The sequence below is a fragment of the Spinacia oleracea genome, chromosome 6 (genome assembly GCF_020520425.1).
Source record: "Spinacia oleracea cultivar Varoflay chromosome 6, BTI_SOV_V1, whole genome shotgun sequence".
NCBI lineage: Eukaryota > Viridiplantae > Streptophyta > Magnoliopsida > Caryophyllales > Amaranthaceae > Spinacia > Spinacia oleracea.
The window spans coordinates 137,516,304-137,537,045 of record NC_079492.1 but is presented as its reverse complement, the minus strand read 5'-3'; the positions used below and the strand labels follow the sequence as shown (position 1 = coordinate 137,537,045).

The window sequence follows — 20,742 nt, the reverse complement described above, 5'->3', positions numbered from 1 at the left end:
AATTCAATTTGCTGAAGGAGAAAGTTGGGAAAGTTAAAAAGTTAAAGATTAAAGAAAAGACCAAGATTTCTAGTCATACTACGGAGTAATTTATATTAAAAAGCATTAATCTCTAGTTACCATGCTTCTTAAGTTTTCTTTCCCTCAAGTCAAAACACATTGGACACTTGCGTAGCCACCTTCTTGGATCAACAACATTAATTAACACTTGCTTAACAAGAGTCCATGTTTACATAAATGCTTCTTTCGCCCAAAAACAATCATGACAACAACAATCTGACAATCTAAACAAATAGCTAAATGCAAATTAATCAAGATCGAAAAACCACTCACACTTAGTACCTTAAGAACCAGCCAACAATCAACCTTTCAACGACATTGCATACCTTGCACAAAGTAGCGATCACTAATGCATCACCAATTAAATTTCTTAATTTAGCCTATACTAACAATACTAAAAATAAGAACATCTACAAGCGCAAAAATAAAAAGGCAGGAAGGTGAGAGACTATAAAATGCAAACTGGATAAAGAAAAATTGACGTAATTCAAGCATTAGACATTTAGAAAAATTACCATCTAAAAATTTAAAAGCTTACAAATTGTAAAAATCAAACCTTTATAAACTTTATCTCTTGTCAAATAAACAAAGAAAATTAATTGAATTTTGATTATTCGTCAGCAAATTCGACTTACCCATCAAGATCGAAGAAGGTCTACTAACGCTCACCAATCAAACCCTTGATGTCGCCGCAACCGTTGCATCCACCGCCTCAAACTCCACTGTAATTCTTCTATGTTTTAGCAAGAATCTCCAGTTTTGTAGTGAGAAAGAGTTTGGAAGCTATTGTGCAGATAATTGAATCAATAATTTTAAGAATTGTAGATGAGAGAGAAAATGTTGGGGGCTAGGGTTTGAGTTCTAGTTTTAGGGTTGTGTAAGTGTTTCAGATGAGTGTTTCTTTTGGGTTAGGAAAAATTAAAAAGCGAATGAAAGAAACATTGCCCAAGTAAGCGCACCTAGTGGGTTAATGCACCGCCGCAGGAAATTTGGGCTTTTACTGGCATATTCAAAAAATGCCACTAGATATGCCGCCTAAAGACGTATTTTAGTGGCATTTATAGTAAATGCCGCTAGATAAATGTCACTAGATTAGTAAATTGTTGTAGTGTAACTTGATACTTTAATAGTTCCCATTATCTTTCATAAAACCTTCATTTTACTTGGTAACTGACAAGTTAGCCTTGCGGGACGTCTCCCACCTTGCGATAGTCCTCAAGGAGCACTCTCCCTTGTTGGACATACGCCCGTACCTAAATAGTTTCTCTTTTAGCTTGCGGTAACCCTCAAGGAGCACTCTCCCTTGTTGGGTGTCCCGCGGTACGGCGGTACGTGCACGACCTAGAAATAGTAACCCCACTAACTGCCAGAACCGGTTACACTTTTATTTATCATGTTTCGTATCTTATTCATAACTCATAATTCATAAACATCATTCTTATAAAATCATTCATAAACATATTTGAATATTATCATTCACGAAACACACTTATAAACATATTTCGTATCCCACAATCCAATAAAAACATACTATTATAAATACATTTCATAATCTCGTAAATCACATTTCATATAAGGGGATTGTGGGTGTTAGCAATAGATGTTACCTCAACCGTAGTTTATACTTCCTGTTCGATGGGTCGTTCTTCCTGAGCTCCAAGTCCGTATTCTTTCAAAGGATTAAATAGTCGAATTAATATTAATTGATAAACAAATTTTTTTAAAAAAATCGATATTTTCGAAATAATATGTATATATTTCTATTTCAAAAATCCATGAAATATTATTTTAAATTATATTTTTTTTTCTTTTTTTTTATTAGACAAGGCTAATAACTTAAATTCATTTTTTTTCTTTTTAAAAATAAAAACAATTTATTATTATTACATAATTAAATTTATCAAACTTTATCTATTTAAAAACATGAGTAATTATGTGGAAAAATCTGTACATAAAAATCATATGCCACTTACCCCAAAGCCCAAATAAAAATTGGGCCAACTTAAATAAATTTGGAAACCAAAGTTTCAATTGAAACTTGGTTCCTGGTTAGGGAGGACGCAGGCAGGGGAGCAAGGAGGGACGGGGAAACGAATGATGAGGGAGGAGGGAGGGAAGAGAGGTGGTGGCTGAAGCCTGGGCGGTACGGCGGTACGGCGGCGCTAAAGCGCGCCGGTGATGGTGATTGCGGGGCGGCGGAACAAAAAGGAAGGGGAAGAGGGTGGTCGAGTAAAACAGGGAAAAAACAGGGGAGGGGCGTTTCTGGTCAAGCCTGGGCGGCGCAGCAGCAGCTCGCCGGGTCTTGTGAGGCGGAGGTGAGTATAGAAGGTGGTGCGGTGGCCGGGGTGTGGTGGTTTCGTGGCTGGGTGGTGCGGCAGAGGCGAAGAAAGAGGGAGGCAGAGGTGTGCGTGGGAGGAGAAGAGCAGGAGAGGTGAGGGATGATGGTGGTGCGATGGTGTTGAGATGGTGGAGGAGCTGGCGATTGGTGGTGGTTTCAGTGGAAACAGCCACTGAGGGTGGTGGTGGTTCGCACGGAGCAGGAGCAAAAAGGGGGGTAAAAATTGGTTTGAATTTCTCTGATTTTTAATGTTGAAAATTCAATTGGAATTAGGATTGATTTGTATAGTCAAGTAGAGTGAAGAACAAGCTCAAATTCTTGGGGGTTAAGGCATGAATGTGGACTGAATTGAGGGTGGAGAGGAATGAAGAAATTTCTGCATTTCTTGCTTTGTACGTGGAGAACAAAGAGAAGAAGGGAAATGGAATCTTGGTGCTCCAAGGGCATTTTCGTAATTTCACATGGTTGACTAAAATTCAGAAATTCTGTTTCTATTTTCGGAAATTATTAAAAATAGAAATGTTTAATTAAAACAAAGTCTCGTAAAATATATCGTTAACGAAAAAAATAAATAAATTTTCGTTTATAAATTTATCGTTTAAAATAAATCGTAAAAACGTTTAAAATAACGAAATTTTTAAATTATTTCTAATAATTAAAACGAAATTACGTTAATAAAATATTATTAATTTTAATAAATCGAGTTTAAAAATTTCGGGGTATTACATTCTTACCCCCTTAGAAAAAGTTTCGTCCTCGAAACTTGAATTGATTGTTGAAAGTCGAACATATTTGAATAAAAGTACGATATTTTATTTTAAAACCAAGATCTCACAATTTCATTCCAATTCCGACAATGTCTAGCTTTCATTGCACCATCTTCTTTAATGACTCCGCTTCAACTCGAGACCTAGAATCGAAGAGTAAAGAATACAAAAGGGGCAAAATTATATGTTGATCTTAATCGTCATTAAGGTCAATTATATTCCGCCATCGTCTTTTGTATCTCTACTTTACTTCATAAAATAGGATCGAGGAGCAAAGAACATAAAAAAAAAAAAAAGGCCAAACTTGTTAGCGTAGACTAGGATCCCATTTTTCTTTGTGAGATCCTGTTTGAAAATATTTTCCACCAAAAATAGAAATTTTTAATGCAAAATTATAATTTTGAAGATATATAATGAAAATAAATATTTATCTAACAATTTTAATAGCCAAGTAATTTGTAAAAATTATTTATTATAACAATCTCGTACTCTAAGCTCAGGAGAACTTCCATCGAAGGCGGCTTCCATGTAAAAAGATTAGTTATTACTAATGCAATCATGACATCATAAACATAATCCATAAAGTATATCATAATTCAAAAATTGAAATTTCACTTTCAACATAAGCTTAACATTCATATTATAATCATTTGATCTAACACACGAGCATGGTTGATTCATAACACGTTTACATAAAACATCGCGATTCGTACATTATATCATTCTTAGGCGACTATTTGGAGATATTGCGTTTTCGTTTGTTCTTGAGCTTCCTTGCTGCAGGAATCTTTTCGTTGACTTTCTTTATTCGATTCGTTTTGATTTCGATCTCCGCTCTTTTCTTCTACGTTGAATAACTTCGTTGACTACGTTCGTTGCAGGGGTTCGAGTCAATCACGTGATAGAAAATACATCGTTGGACATACGACTTCGGTCGTTACTTATTCTTAGTATTTCAGGTAGACAACCCTCGTATTTCGCGGATAATGCTAAGTCATCAAATTTGCCTTTATCAGAAACAATCTATCTTCAAGAAAACTTAGTTCAGACTACGTGGTTTTATAGACATGTCATTTTGTCGATTTTCTATTCTCAATTTCATTGCATTCCTCAATAATTCATAACTCATTTCGAACTTCATAACATTCATTGATATCATCAACCTGATACACAGACTAATTCTTGATAACTCATTTTTGTAGAATCCTCAAAGCTTTATATGCAAACTCAATTTCGTCTTTTCGATCACCACAAAACATGTTTTCCCATACATTTTGCAAACCTTAAATTATCTCACTTAGCTTTCTTTATGGAGATTATCAAGCATCCTTTCAGATAAATACATAAAAACAATCCTTATAAATTATGCGGAATGGTAATCTAAGAATCGATTTCAATCTTAACTTCAATGCTTTAAACCTCGATTTAATTGTTGATTCGCCACTTACGAGATACAAACTCATGCTCTTTCGATACTCTATCATTCAATCTTTTGATATACTAATTCCTGATAACTCCTTTTGATAACATCCTCAAAATCTTATCATATGTCAACTAAAACAGGTCTTCTACCCTAACTCATGTGGTTCATAACGTTTATGTATAACTTCTTAGCTTCCTTAATAGAGGCATATCAATCATCTTTTAGATACTAGACTTTTGTACTTATACACCAAAATATTTATCATGGATAACACGGGAAGGTAACCCTAGAATCAATTTCATTCATAATTTGAACACTATAAACCTATAATAACCTTAACTTAATTAGTGATCCACCACTCGTGAAATACAACCTTATGCTCGTTTGATACTTAAACATTTATACTATCCTTAAAGATTCCATAACCATAAAAATTCCTCAAAACAATTCATATCCACAAAATCTTTGTATTCGCACCGTGCTTTAACTTAAGTTCTTTCAAGAAAACAGTAATGCTTAAACTTTGCCTAGTCTGTCTAGGGTAGGAAACTCATAACATGATAAACATGAAAACATGGGAAGTTCGGATCCAAAGCGAGAGAGATAAATTAAAATAATACCAATGTTGGCGCCATCGTGAATGTTGCGCTTGTTGTGAGCTTCGTTCATGGCATCGATTATGCCCTCGACAATCGATATTTCGCATAATATATTCAATCAGGAAAACATAAATAACAGGAGAATAAATCCCTTTAATCCCGTTCCTACACTCACACTCATTCCATTTTAACTTGAATTGATTTTAACATATTCTTTTTAACTTATTTCTTGAAACTCTTCGCTTAAAACCTATTGAATTTTATTACGTGCAAAACCCGTAAGTTTTAGCACTTATGGTCCAGAACCTTGGCTCTGATACCAAACTGTAACACCCCGACTTCTAAACACCATTAATTAGGTTAATTATCTTTAATTAGCAGCGGAAACCCTAATTTAGTCGGAGCGTCACATGCCGTATCTCCCTCGTGGAAATACAAGGCGACATAACCTTTTTAAATTTACTGACTACTGTTGAGTGTTGAGTAACAGTAATTATACTTCACTTCGATTAATTCTTTAGAAATTACATTGAAATCTAAGTAAACCTTAATAAATATTTCTAACATGTTTAAACATAAATTTGAAAATCTAACTCAAATCGTGAAATCAAACTTAGAGTTTAATTAATACATCCCTTTATTACTAATGACATAGTTATCTTTATTAAACATCGATCGTGACTTTGATGGTTGCATCCTCACTCTAAGGCATCCCATGATCTTCTTCGTACCTAAAACAAAAGCAACATCGTGAGCCGAGGCCAAGTAACATACTACCCTAACAGCGTAAACTCATTTCAATTCATTTTATTTACTTTGCAATCAGGGAGAATAGAATATAGTAAAACACTTTCATAAATGCATTATAATAAAACATCATTTATAACTTGATACTTTAATAGTTCCCATTATCTTTCATAAAACCTTCATTTTACTTGGTAACTGACAAGTTAGCCTTGCGGGACGTCTCCCACCTTGCGATAGTCCTCAAGGAGCACTCTCCCTTGTTGGACATACGCCCGTACCTAAATAGTTTCTCTTTTAGCTTGCGGTAACCCTCAAGGAGCACTCTCCCTTGTTGGATGTCCCGCGGTACGGAGGTACGTGCACGACCTAGAAATAGTAACCCCACTAACTGCCAGAACCGGTTACACTTTTATTTATCATGTTTCGTATCTTATTCATAACTCATAATTCATAAATATCATTCTTATAAAATCATTCATAAACATATTTGAATATTATCATTCACGAAACACACTTATAAACATATTTCGTATCCCACAATCCAATAAAAACATACTATTATAAATACATTTCATAATCTCGTAAATCACATTTCATATAAGGGGATTGTGGGTGTTAGCAATAGATGTTACCTCAACCGTATTTTATACTTCCTGTTCGATGGGTCGTTCTTCCTGAGCTCCAAGTCCGTATTCTTTCAAAGGATTAAATAGTCGAATTAATATTAATTGATAAACAAATTTTTTTAAAAAAATCGATATTTTCGAAATAATATGTATATATTTCTATTTCAAAAATCCATGAAATATTATTTTAAATTATATATTTTTTTTCTTTTTTTTTATTAGACAAGGCTAATAACTTAAATTCATTTTTTTCTTTTTAAAAATAAAAACAATTTATTATTATTACATAATTAAATTTATCAAACTTTATCTATTTAAAAACATGAGTAATTATGTGGAAAAATCTGTACATAAAAATCATATGCCACTTACCCCAAAGCCCAAATAAAAATTGGGCCAAATTAAATAAATTTGGAAACCAAAGTTTCAATTGAAACTTGGTTCCTGGTTAGGGAGGACGCAGGCAGGGGAGCAAGGAGAGACTGGGAAACGAATGATGAGGGAGGAGGGAGGGAAGAGAGGTGGTGGCTGAAGCCTGGGCGGTACGGCGGTACGGCGGCGCTAAAGCGCGCCGGTGATGGTGATTGCGGGGCGGCGGAACAAAAAGGAAGGGGAAGAGGGTGGTCGAGTAAAACAGGGAAAAAACAGGGGAGGGGCGTTTCTGGTCAAGCCTGGGCGGCGCAGCAGCAGCTCGCCGGGTCTTGTGAGGCGGAGGTGAGTATAGAAGTTGGTGCGGTGGCCGGGGTGTGGTGGTTTCGTGGCTGGGTGGTGCGGTAGAGGCGAAGAAAGAGGGAGGCAGAGGTGTGCGTGGGAGGAGAAGAGCAGGAGAGGTGAGGGATGATGGTGGTGCGATGGTGTTGAGATGGTGGAGGAGCTGGCGATTGGTGGTGGTTTCAGTGGCAACAGCCACTGAGGGTGGTGGTGGTTCGCACGGAGCAGGAGCAAAAAGGGGGGTAAAAATTGGTTTGAATTTCTCTGATTTTTAATGTTGAAAATTCAATTGGAATTAGGATTGATTTGTATAGTCAAGTAGAGTGAAGAACAAGCTCAAATTCTTGGGGGTTAAGGCATGAATGTGGACTGAATTGAGGGTGGAGAGGAATGAAGAAATTTCTGCATTTCTTGCTTTGTACGTGGAGAGCAAAGAGAAGAAGGGAAATGGAATCTTGGTGCTCCAAGGGCATTTTCGTAATTTCACATGGTTGACTAAAATTCAGAAATTCTGTTTCTATTTTCGGAAATTATTAAAAATAGAAATGTTTAATTAAAACAAAGTCTCGTAAAATATATCGTTAACGAAAAAAATAAATAAATTTTCGTTTATAAATTTATTGTTTAAAATAAATCGTAAAAACGTTTAAAATAACGAAAATTTTAAATTATTTCTAATAATTAAAATGAAATTACGTTAATAAAATATTATTAATTTTAATAAATCGAGTTTAAAAATTTCGGGGTATTACACAAACTCTGTCCCGGGGGTAGTTGGGTCCTGCTCAGAAATGCGGAGGGTAATAGAAAACCACTGAGGTGCCTGCTGATGGGAAGGAAACTAATAAGACTGCTGAGTCTCAGCAAGCCGACGCTGCATAGCCATCTTCTGAAACTGGCGCATCCTCTCCAGCTCGTACCACTGAGCCCAAGGCATCGTACCGTAGCCAGGTCCCCGGGGCTGAGAACTACTCGCTCCTAAGTGGCCGCCGAGAGGAGTCATCAAAGGCATCTGACCGCTTGTGTCTCCAAAAGAATATGAATATTTGCCAGGCTGAGCAGAAGAAGAGGTAATGTCTCCCCAATCAGCAACCGAGTACCTCTAGCGAGTCTCAGCACCAAAGTCCGGGCCCCGACCTAAGCTCCGCCCGGTTTGCTCCATCGAGACATTGGCCCGAGGAGCCCTATCCTCTCTACGGTCCCGACGACGCTCCTATACAAAGTTCAAAATTCAAGCATCAGATATCTATATACAAGTTTCAAGATACAAACATCTCAGAACTATTAAACTCACAGCTCGATCTCTGCCTGCGAGCTTCCTGGTCAGGTTGATACAATGCTTCTTCTAGGAATCAATAGCAAGCATCCAACGATGCACCCACGCTCGAGGCACCTGCAAACATACAAAATTCAAGTGCCTCTGGCGAATTCCTCGGGCCAATGTCTCCCCAATCAGCATCCGAGTGCCTCTGGCGAGTCTCAGCACCAAAGTCCGGGCCCCGACCTAAGCTCCGCCCGGTCTACTCCATCGAGATATTGGCCCGAGGAGCCCTATCCTCTCTACGGTCCCAACGACGCTCCTATACAAAGTTCAAAATTCAAGCATCAGATATCTATATACAAGTTTCAAGATACGAACATCTCAGAACTATTAAACTCACAGCTCGATCTCTGCCTGCGAGCTCCCTGGCCAGGTTGATACAATGCTTCTTCAAGGAATCAATAGCAAGCATCCAACGATGCACCCACACTCGAGGCACCTGCAAACATACAAAATTCAAAATCAAATTCTACATACAAGATCACAACCAATTTCAAGAAGATACAAAGGCACTTACAGCCGTGTAATGCTCCGGAAGAGCATTGGCTGCCATCCGATCTAGAGGAGAAGCCATCGGAACAATAAACTCTACCTGTTCCCCATCCGAGTCAACATAGCGGAGGACCCCGTCAGCATAAGGAACATCTTCCGGGTCGACCTCCTCTACCTACAAACACACATACAATGTTCAAGTTACACAAGATTCAATAATACAAGATTCAAAAAAACAAGAATACAAGATTCAATCCAAAGATCACCGGTGGCACAAAGCGAACTGGTGGAGCAAGCCTCAGCAGGAAGTCTCCATAGCTAGCACTCATGTCTACTAAGATCTCCCATGGAGCACAAATGGAATCACCACCTGCCTTCATGCCCTCCACTTAAACTCGGGCAACATCGGCAGCCTTCAACAACATGGACTCCGGAGGATCCAAAGGAACAAGCCTACCTCCAGTACTGTGCTGAGGAGTCACTCGCTCACCCAGATACCACATGGGACGATCAATCACTACAAAACAAAGGCAAATTTCCAACCACCAAAAATAGTCACAAAAAGAGCGTTTTTGGTCGGAAAAAAGTTTACCGACTAAAAGTAGTCGGAAAAGGATTGTTGGTGATGTTCTGGTCGGAGTTTGGAAAAAATTCGACTAAAAAGTAGTCGGAAAAAACTTACGACTACTTTTCCGACTATAAATAGTCGGAAAATTATCGAATACTACTACTTTAGTCGAAAAATTACCGACTAAAAAGTAGTCGGTAATTTTCCGACTAAAGAAGTAGTCGGAAATTAACGACCACTTTTTAGTCGGTAATTTCCGACTACTTTGTTGGTCGACAATTTTCCGACTAAAATAGTAGTCGGTAAAACAATTTTTAATAATAAAAAAAAACTGAAACCAGTAACTGGACATTCCGGATACCAGTTTTCAGTTTGACAATTTCAGTTTCACACCGAAACAAAATGCAAATTTATCAAAACAAAAGAAAAACAACAATCAAAACAACTCTTCATATTATTAACCCACAAAGAAAATAATTAAAACCCAAACTTATATATTCAAGAGTTATTACAAAAATAACCATACTTTTACCAACAACTAAGATCTAATAGAGTTGAAAAAATTATAATATCTAATCTAAAACAAAAATTACAAGACAAGATTTTGCTCCTCACTCCAAATATTTGCTTGAGATCTTCTATCCCCTACAACCAAATAAAAAAATATTACGAAATATCATATTAAATAACGAAAATTAAATATGAAAAACGAAAATTAGTTTAAAAAACGAAAATAAAAAAACGAAAATCAAATTCAAAAAATTAAAAAAAGAAAATTAAATAAGATAAACGAAATCAGAAAAAATAAACGAAAACTAAATTAGAAAAACGAATCAGTTTAATAAACGAAAATCAAATTTAAAAACTAAATGGATTTTAATAACGAAAATAAAATTTAAAAAAACGAGATCAGAATAACAAAACGAAAATCAAATTTGAAACAAAAATCAAATTAAAAATAAACCAGAAATTAAAATCAAATCTTAACTGAAATTAAATCCAAATAAATAGTACAAAGTTTATGACGAAAATTTGACGAAATAAGATTAAAAAAACTAAATAAAAAAAAAAACTCACCAATTTTGATGATCATATATGGTGTCATTTTGATGTCGGAGTCGATGATGATAAAGGAGGTTGATGATGAAGGAGATCGGTGAGGTGATGATGATCTAAAGAAGAGAGGAATGAGAGAAATGAGAGAGAAGGAAGAGGGAGGAGAGAGAGAAGGGAAGAGGGGGAAACGGCGTGAAGAGGGAAGAGAGAGAGGAAAGGAGAGTAGGTTAGGGTTTTCGCGTGAAATCCTAAAGCCCAAAGCCTAGCCCAAAGCTCTAAAGTAGTACTTAATTTGTTTCAATTAAAAGAAACATCACCGACTACTAAAGTAGTCGTTATTTATTGAAATTTCCGACTACTTTAGTAGTCGGTAATAAATTTTATTATTTTAAAACAATACCGACTACTAAATTAGTCGGTATTTATTGAAATTTACGACTAATTTAGTAGTCGGTAATAACTTTTATTATTTTGAAAAATGTTGGAATTTTTATTGGGCCAATATTTTACCGACTATTTTTGTAGTCGTTAAATTAACGACCAACATCAAAGTAGTCGGTAAAACTCTATTTTAACGACCAACCCTCAAATTGGTCGGTAAATTCCGACTACATTTAAGTAGTCGGTAAATATTTAGTCTGTAAAAGTAGTCGGTAATTTTTTTTGAATATTAGTTTTGGTCGATTTAATTCACGACTATTAAGCAGTCGTAGTTTACCTGCAAAGTGGTCGTAAATTACCGACCACTTAATGTTAGTCGGTAAAAAATAATATTAACGACTACCACTTTATTAGTCGGTAAAATTGTATTTTACCAACTACTTTTTTTACGGTCGGAAAATTCAGTCGCTAAATCACTGTTTTCTTGTAGTGAATCCCCATGAATAGCACCCGTCGCCCAGATAAGAAGAAAGCATGCATAGCCGAAGCAGGCGTGGGTACACCAGAAAAGGGACGCCAAGACACCTATAGGACAGGCGGCCCAGTCAATATACAAAATACAATTGGGATAGGATCCTACAAAATGCAAACGCACCTCCCTGAAACGGAAACCCCGCAAAGCTCTGCGGAAGGTCGCCAAATTCACCTTCTTGCGCACCGCTCCTTCCCAATAGGCAGCAAACGGGTAAGCCACAACTCTAGGGTGATCTGGCGCCAAGCCAGTAAAATGCTCATACGCCAAGATCTTCAAAAGCAAACAAGGCATCAGTCAGTCTTATGCATACAAAATACAACATACAAGTACAAAATACAAGGAGTCCCAAATACCTCCAGCACTCTCCAAAAGGCGGCTATGCTCGCCGAGCTCTCCGGGGCGGTCCGCGAAGCATTCTTCATCTCGTACAAAAGGTGGGCATACGCTAAGCTACCCCAGATGAGGCCCAAAACAGCCCGCAACTCTCTCAAAAACCCCAGAAATCCCAGCAGCACACGGTTATTCCTACCAGGGGCAACCATTCGACCTACAAGGACCAAAAGGAAGAGCTGAACCCTCTGCTCCACTGTCATACTTGCTAGGCGAAGCCCCGCCATAATCACCTCCACTGAAGCAGAGGAATCACTATCAGTGATCAAATCAACCACAGGGCCGACTAAGTCCCTGACGCCATCAGAACTCCATTTCAAGGCAGCGTAAAAAATAACCTCCCTCTTAGAAAACGGGAGGCCAATAATTATAGCAAACTCGAAGGGAATGATGGTGATCTCCCCCCAGCTCATATGGAACGCATCAGTGGTATCCCACCACAACTCCAGCAAGGCCTGTGTCCGGGCTTTGATGCCTACCAGTCCTCTAAAGCCTCTCGTCGCCTCCCAGAAACGACCAAAACCAATCTGATCCCAAATCACTCGGGTCTCCTCGACGTCAAAAATGGTTAGAAAGATAGCCTAGAGCTCCTCCAAAGACCAGAACACTCGAATCCCTTCCCTATCAGTCTACAAAAAAGGGCGGATCAATACAAACCTATACAAATTCAAGTAGCAAGTTCAAAAGCAGAATACGAGGCCTACCAAGCCAGTGCGTGGCTGCTGAGACAAGTGGCATCCCGGGTGGAATACAAGATCCGTAGGCCGCCAGCCCTGACCATCAAAAACAGGTCTTCCCCTCGGAATCATCCCAGCAGGCAGTGGCTCTACCTCAGCAGCTTCATTGTCCGAAGCATCTTCCATGGCCGCTCAGCTACTCGAGCATTCGACAAGCTTCCTCCGAGTCTGACGAGGCATACTAAAGCGTTCAAAATACAAAATCAACATCCAAGTCTGGGAGCTATCTTATACTACCCCGTACAAAATTCAATAGTCTAAAAATCCCCAGTGGCCATACAGGTTTAGCCAGGGACTTCTATTTCAAGGGAGTATTCAAGTTTTACACCAACACCTAGGCTATCCGTGCCGAAGCAGGTATTCAAGTTCTACACCAACGCCTAGGCTATCCATGCCGAAGCAGGTATTCAAGTTCTATAATAACGTCTAGGCTATCCAAGCCTATTCTTTCACAAGACCCACCAAGGTCACTGGTGAAGTCATTATCTACAAATGCTAAGTATGAAATTCAAAATGCAAGAGTTCGATTTCAAATCCTACCAAGTTCCAACAGTTCAAGTTCAAGATGGCTACCAAACAATTTTCTTCATACAAGATACAAGAAGCCTACTACTATACAAGTACAACATCAACAAGTACAAGAACAGTTCAAGTACAAAAATCTATCCTACATGCAATCCTAATTAAGGTAATTTCATAAAGCAAAACTTGAAATACTTACATGGACAAAGGTAGAGGCAAGACAAGAGCAACGAAACTAAAGGAAGAGAGCAATCGAACTTTGAGGCAAAAACAAGAAGCAAATGAATGTGCTCACACAAGAGCACGGTAGGGGTCTTATATACTCAAGCCCTGCGCTGGCCGCTGGCCCTGATCCATGCGCGGAGAATCTAGGCGCGGTCATCCGTGATGATTATGCGTATTTTGCTGCTACGGTTTTCTACACCAGGCATCAAATGCCAAATCGTACTACCTTTCGATAAATACTGGTATATATCTGTTCTACCGACATCAACTGATAAATATCTCAAGCATACGAAGTCTGAAAAATATGCGGATTTAACCACTCTACTCCCAGCGGACCCAAGCTCTGAGAAAGTCATCAAAAAATTTCAAAACCCAGGAGTCAATAAAAAGCTCATTTCCCTAGTGAATATATTTCCCAACAGCTCGAGCCTCGGACGGCATTCGAAACAAGTACTAAACCCCATCGGATTAACTCCGGGTATTCAAAATTCAAAGTTCAAAATTCAAGATTCAAAATTTTCGATGACAAGCTCCGTCCTAAGCCAAGAGCGGGAAAGCAATACAAACGCAAAGATCAGAGTCGTCAAGCCGCACAGAGGTAGACTCTATCCTTTTTCTAATGCTTGTCTTATGCAGGTATCGACGTACAAAGAATGGTCTTGATTGCAGAGCATCTTGACCATTCTCCGTCCCTATTCGAAAACTTTGACTTTCGCTTTCCTAACCGAACACTCAGCCAAAGTGGGGGCTTCTGTAGACACCTAATTTGTGTCACCCCTAATGGGATGATGACGAGACTATTATCCTTGCTAGGTGGTTGGTGCAGCTCCGTGCGGAAGTCCCAATTGCTAAGGTATATTCCAAAATCCAAAATCCAAAGTCCAATCCCCGAGCCCGTTCCCATTTTGAAAAACGGTATAAAACTTAATTTCCAAAAATCAAATTCAAAATCCAAACACAATCTCACCCAATGGACCTCTCCATTGGTTTTACAAGGCCGTTTCCAGTCGAAATGACACTAAGCAATCCAAAATCGGGAGCCGACCCATAAAACCGAGCATGCCGGGCCCCGACCCGTAAAACCGAGTACAAAATACGAAATACGAAAAGGAGTTTTTTTGCCGCAAACCCAAGCCTTAACCCCCAAGCAATACTACGTGCAAAATCGTACAAGCTCGTACAAGGTACAAGACTACAAGACAAACCAAAGGACGACGCCTGAGACACGTCACCTGCGCCAAGCGCTGCCCTTGCGCCAGGCATCGACGTGTCTTGGAGTTTAGCCGCCTAATCTCCTATATAAACCCTCATTTCCACACCAAATGGGGAGGCAGATTTCAATATAACGTCGTAATCTCAAATTTTTCTCTCAAACTCAAATACAAAATTCAAGTTTCCAAATCTACATGCAATTTCCATTTCAATTTCTAAAATATCTAAGCAATTGGGAGCACTAATCGGAAAACTAAGGCCTTATCATAAATAAGTAATTCCGAATCCCTAATCAAATCATTATGATGTTTTCTACTTTTCTACATTTCTAAATCCAATATACAATTCCAATGATGTTGTTATTTGAGTTCATGCTCATGACTAACTAGGAAGCATATTCAAAAGTGCCATCTTTGGGGAGGTTTTCACTCTTGAAAATCTTCCCAACTGGTTTTCTAAGCACATTTTCAATATCAACATGCAAGATTCAAGCTTTATTTTCGAAAATGATTAGTAAAGTGATGAGCTTTCATACTTGAACAGTTTCTCCTTTACAACAATCACCATACAATTTTACAAAATACAAATCTTTTCAAATTAAGTTCAAGGATGTTTGAAAAAGTGCAAACCCTTTTCCAAACTAAAACACATGGACATTCAACTTTTTATGTTCAACACTAGTACATAAATGACTTTAAGTAACACCTCTTGGTAACACTTTATAAGTTATAAAAATAAAATTCTTTTAAGTATCACTTTTGTAACACTTTGTTAATTTGTAACACTTACAGGTAACACTTTTTCTTAAGTAACACTTTCAGGTAACACGTTGATAATTTGTAACACTTGTCGGTAACCCTTTTTGATAAGTAACACTTTCTGGTATCACTTTGGTAATTTGTAACACTTGTAGTAACACTTTATGGTAACCTTTTATATGTCTTATGTTAGTATATTTTTACGTTTCACTTTGATGTAAGACCTAAACCATTCAAATTCTCACCAAATCCTTTTATTTTCGACATCGTATTTTTTATAGGGATTTCACATAATATATTTAATTTATGCATATATCTATATTTCTTCAACTATTTGATTATTTTTAGTAAAAAGTATAAATAGTTTTCTGATAATTTGCAATTTAAGAAATCATGATACTTATCTAGCTATTAGAGGTGGTAAGTTCATTAACATATTAAAATATGATAACTATAGATCCCATCTATATTTTTTTTACAGTGTTGTTCCCATCTCTTTGCTTTAATAAATAAGTAAGAATTATTTTCTTAGAGTATTTTTCTTAAACAAAAAAACAAAAGAGAAGTTGATTTTTAACATAAGAGAATACCCATTTTATGAAAACCCAAAAATCCGAGTGACCAAACACTCATCCCAAAGCCCAAAACGCACTTCTCAGCAACCCTAAATCCCTAATCGTCTCTCTGCACTGTTGGTAATATTTCACTTTCAATTCTGCTATTAATATTTTTTTTCCGTATGACTTTCGCTAATTTGGGTTTGTGTAGTATCAATAGGAATTCCAGTTATTTCTTTCACTCGAATTTCTCTTTAATGTTATATTAATTGTGAAGTTCAATTTGTATTTTACATTAAGTTTCTCTTTTTCTTTTCCAATTAATTATATCATGTACTCTGTTCTTATCTCAATATTTCTCATAAGATGTATGTATAGCTTCAAATTGGTAATTTATGATACCCTCGTTCACAACTTCTTTTGCATGTAGTGGGACAATTTAGATAATTTTTTGAATTTTGTCATGTTCTTATACTTATTTCAATCTTTTGATGTTCCATTGAGTCTAATACATGATTAACTTCTAGGTTTTCACCATTTACTCAAAATACCATATCTTATTAGTTTATGAGAACTGTAAATTTCTCCAATAACATGTTAATTCAAGAATTATACATGAATTGTGCTCAGATTTCAACTTAGCCTTTGCAAGATTAATTGGATTGATTCTGGTGTATTTATGTGTGTGATTAAGTTTACTATACTGTTAATTGGTTGTTCTCAGTGTTTTACCTTAGAGGAATTATCATCCAAACTAAGAACGTACTTATAAGTAAGCAAAGAAGATGAGTCTTTGGGTGATGTTAGTTTCAACATAAAATTTTACACATCAATGGATTGAAGGTTTAGGTGAGCAGAGATGTGTTGATGGGTAAGGACTAAGGAGTATTCTAACCAATGCTTTGACAGAGGTAGCACCAGTCAAGTGCTTGGTGCAGGATTCCTCTTTGGGAACAAGCTTTTACTAGCTAGGAGAAGAAGGGGAAGATTATGTGTGCCTTGTGTAGGAAATTCCTCAACGAATCGATGTTTGCGTGCAGTAACATTGCCAGCCACTGCCGATCTTTCTCTCTCTTGAGATCTGCGTGCAGTAACAGACAGACAGTGCATAGTTGCTTCATTAGTTTTGATTTAGCATAAAATCTGATTATGGGAAGGAAGTTATGTTTAGTTTGATATTGATTTCATGTCTTACATTTTGATCGACTTCTAATTAGTATGAGTAATTCTTTATGGTTTCTCCAGCTTTTGATTTAGTTGCGATGAGTGATTAAACTGCTAGCCGTGGTAGTATGATGTGCTTGCTTATATGCTTATTTCTTGTAAGTAATTCAACAAATTGATGTCCACCAGATGAGCATGTTAGCTAACTTTCGTTATTTTCATGTTCGTTTGATTTGACAAGTTGTAGATGTTCTGAAAACGCAAGAACCACAACTGATTCTGTCGATTCCTCTTTTGCAAGCTCCCTTCTCAGTTTCTATCTTCTCTGTGTTGGTTGCAACAACTCTTCACCAGCGGTAACAATGGTCGTCGGCCGTCATAACATGTTATCTTGAGATTAATCAAACCTGTCGATTTTGCACCAATGTCTCAAATACTCTTCCAGAAAACCAGACCTTGATTTCTCTCTCTTTCAATCCCTAATTTATGTAAGTTCAATTCTCTCATAGTTTTTATTTCATTAATTTCAAGCTTTTAGAATTTTGATTTCTTCTCAATGATAATTAGTTTTGTTTGTGTTAATCGGAAAGAGACGATCAGATTGGGCATGCGATAAAAATATCAGAAAAGGAAAAATCCAATTGGGTATTTGTAGGAATCCTAGTTTACAGAGCATAAGTCAACTTCTTTGGAATTTTTGATAAAATTCAATACTCTATCTTAGTGTTTCCTATGATTAAATAAGTAGATACTGAAATGAAATTATTGTGTTATAATCGTCTATATTGTTGCAATTAGGTTTTGATTTGATAAAATTCAATACTCTATCTTATTGTTACCTTTGATTAAATACGTAGATACTGAAATGAAATTATTGTGTTATAATCGTCTATATTGTTGCAAATTTGGCTGCAAAAGGTGATGGACTCCAGTTGTTAATTGAATCTGCTACAAAGTATTTGAACTTTTCCACCTATATTGTTAGAAAACTTCGTGATTTGAGTCATTTGTCTCACCATGATCTTGCAGAAACAAATCAGGGGAAGATTGTAGAGGCAGGTGGTCGGGATTACTTCCTTGTGTTGAATCTTCTTAGAAGCTCTGAGAATGAGACCATACATCGAGTTGCAGTTGGCGTTATTGCGAATTAAGCAATAAATGGTGAGTTTAGCTAACCCTTTTTCTGGCTTCTTCCATTATCTTTTCCTTTTTGTGCTATTAAGTTGCTCTTTTCTTGCCACTTCTTAAACCAACCAAGAGCTGATTATGGCCCAAGGTGTCGGTTTACCATCAATAACTGCTACTAATGCAGAGGATCCCCAAACCCTTCACATGATTGCTGAAGCAATCGCTAATCTTTGTGGCAATGGTAAAACATAAATTTCATAAATGTTTGAGTTCCGAAGTGTCTTAATTGAGATTTATTGTTTTTCCTTCTTGTACTGAAGGACCTTGGGGTCTTAGATGTTCGATCTTAAGCAGTTTCAACTGTAGTTTCAGCTTGTCTGCATCTGCTAGTTCCTGTTTTCTTTGTGCTTGTAGATAATGATATATGAGCTTATTTTCTGGTTTGCCCCCACTACTAGAAAATCCTCTGATGTAGTTTTTTGCATCAATAATTAGATATATTTACCTGCAAAACAAACTCGATATTAAAAAAAAAGGAGACAACTGCTAGCATGTCTAGCATATGCAGAAAGAGATTATGAGGGGTGGTTACTTGGTAGAGGTCTAGTTAGGTCTAGATAAGAAGGTTGGTGACACAACAAACTGTTTCAGCTAAGCCTTGACTCAAGAAGAGGCTAGGCTAGTGGGTCAAGATGGACCACCCAAGTGAGAGTAGGACCATGCTCATCAAAAGAAATTAATGTCTTCTGATTGTATTTTCCATGGAAGTACTGTATGAGGAAAAGAAAACTATAATGTTCCTTGTCAAATACAACAGTTACTACAAATTTCAGGGAACTAAAATATGGAAGAAAATAGAGAATATTACTTGCATTGTAGTATTTATCATCCACGTATTAGTTTGTGCAATAGAGAAAATGATCTTCGCATCCCCCTCCTTTTCCACATATATATCTGAATGAAGTTGATATAGGGTAGTTTGCTTTGCTTGTCAGACCTTAGTGATCATCCTGTTAGCTAGCAAAAAAAAAACACTTCTAAGAGTCCCATCATCTAACGCTACCTTGGAATTCAAGGGAAATCCCCTCTTTCAACAACATGAGATGTTAACTAACTAACTACTACGGAGTACTAAAACCCACAGATACTCAACTAGCTTGTTTACATGTATAGAGCAGTAGGGTTATCTTAGGCAATAAAGAGACCGCTCCTGTACATTACTAACCCGAGATTTTAGTTCACAACCACCAAATAGATTTTATACATATTAAGTACATCACTCAGCATTAACTTACCAATGAAATTAATTGAAGTTATCATTTAACCCACATTAACATGAATGTTCATTTCTCTACATTCATATCCTTTGGAACAATGACATTGATGTTCTGAATGCTACTTTCAGCATGAAAATGGTAATAAAAAGATACAACAAAATGAAGGACGAAAGCAACCACCAGCTATCATCTGCTGCTTCTGAACTTAAGGTAAACGTATTTTATCACGTGATTAGCCTGCATCGACACTGAAGCTTGACCTGCATTTATCAGCCCAAACTCGGTGACGTTTTCACATATAACGTAACAAGAGAAAAACTTAATGGAAATAGCATGCACATGGTGGTATTTGCAACTATACGATTTCACATACACAATCAGTGTAGCACGTATAGGTATGATTCAGGTGTTTAAGAATATTTCCTACACAAGTAGCATAATGTTGAATTCTCGCACCTCATTTGCTGCATATTTTTAGGGTTTCAGCATATTTTTGTCTTACAGGTGTGAAGAACAAGTATTTTAGCAGTAATGTATATGTTGTTGTTACTTTACAATACGTTCAGTAATTTCCTGTATGAACTTGCAAATATGGAACTTGTATCCTTACATTTCAGCATTCAGAACCAGTGAAGCTGAAAATGCAGTATGCTGTCAATTCGCAAACTGTCGAGAATGTCACCAGGAGATGCCAATATAGATATGGAATTAGATGATATCAGCGACTTAGAAGGGACGGGCTTGGCTCATTTATAGAAGTTGGATGGCTCATTTGACAAGATGAACTATTGGAAGAGTACAAGGGATATATGTTTATTATACTAGAAGAACTTCGCAATTTCAAGGAAAAGTTCTTCATGGATGACAATGAACTTTCTATTGTTGTGGCGGATGCTACTATAGCAGGAAATTGGATTGGTGAGTACAAGGAGAAGTTGAGGCGCATTGTGGATTTAGGCTACTTACATTGTGGACTAGTTTAGTGTAAGCATGATTGTTTGGATAAACTATGATGAATGAAAGCACGACTTGACTTTTGTTTTGATTATTAGAGTACTTAGACAAACAAGAAAATTGGTGTTTGTAGATGTTTTTGTAAGCAACTATATAATTATATCAATTAAATTATTGTCTATCCTATATGCTAA

At 37.0% G+C, this 20,742-nt stretch overlaps 1 long non-coding RNA gene across 4 annotated transcripts; it reads left to right on the top strand.

Moving 5' to 3' along the window:
* Nucleotides 1-16,022: 16,022 nt before the first annotated feature.
* On the top strand, nt 16,023-20,742 carry LOC110794876 (uncharacterized). Of its 4 annotated transcripts, none has more exons than XR_002535145.2 (4): nt 16,023-16,163; nt 17,437-17,677; nt 18,219-18,350; nt 19,723-20,742. It is a non-coding gene; the product is annotated as an uncharacterized lncRNA (long non-coding RNA). The 4 variants fall into 4 exon arrangements; XR_002535143.2 differs by having other exon boundaries at nt 17,431-17,677; XR_008923077.1 differs by lacking the exon at nt 16,023-16,163 and having other exon boundaries at nt 16,179-17,677; nt 19,723-19,989; nt 20,212-20,742.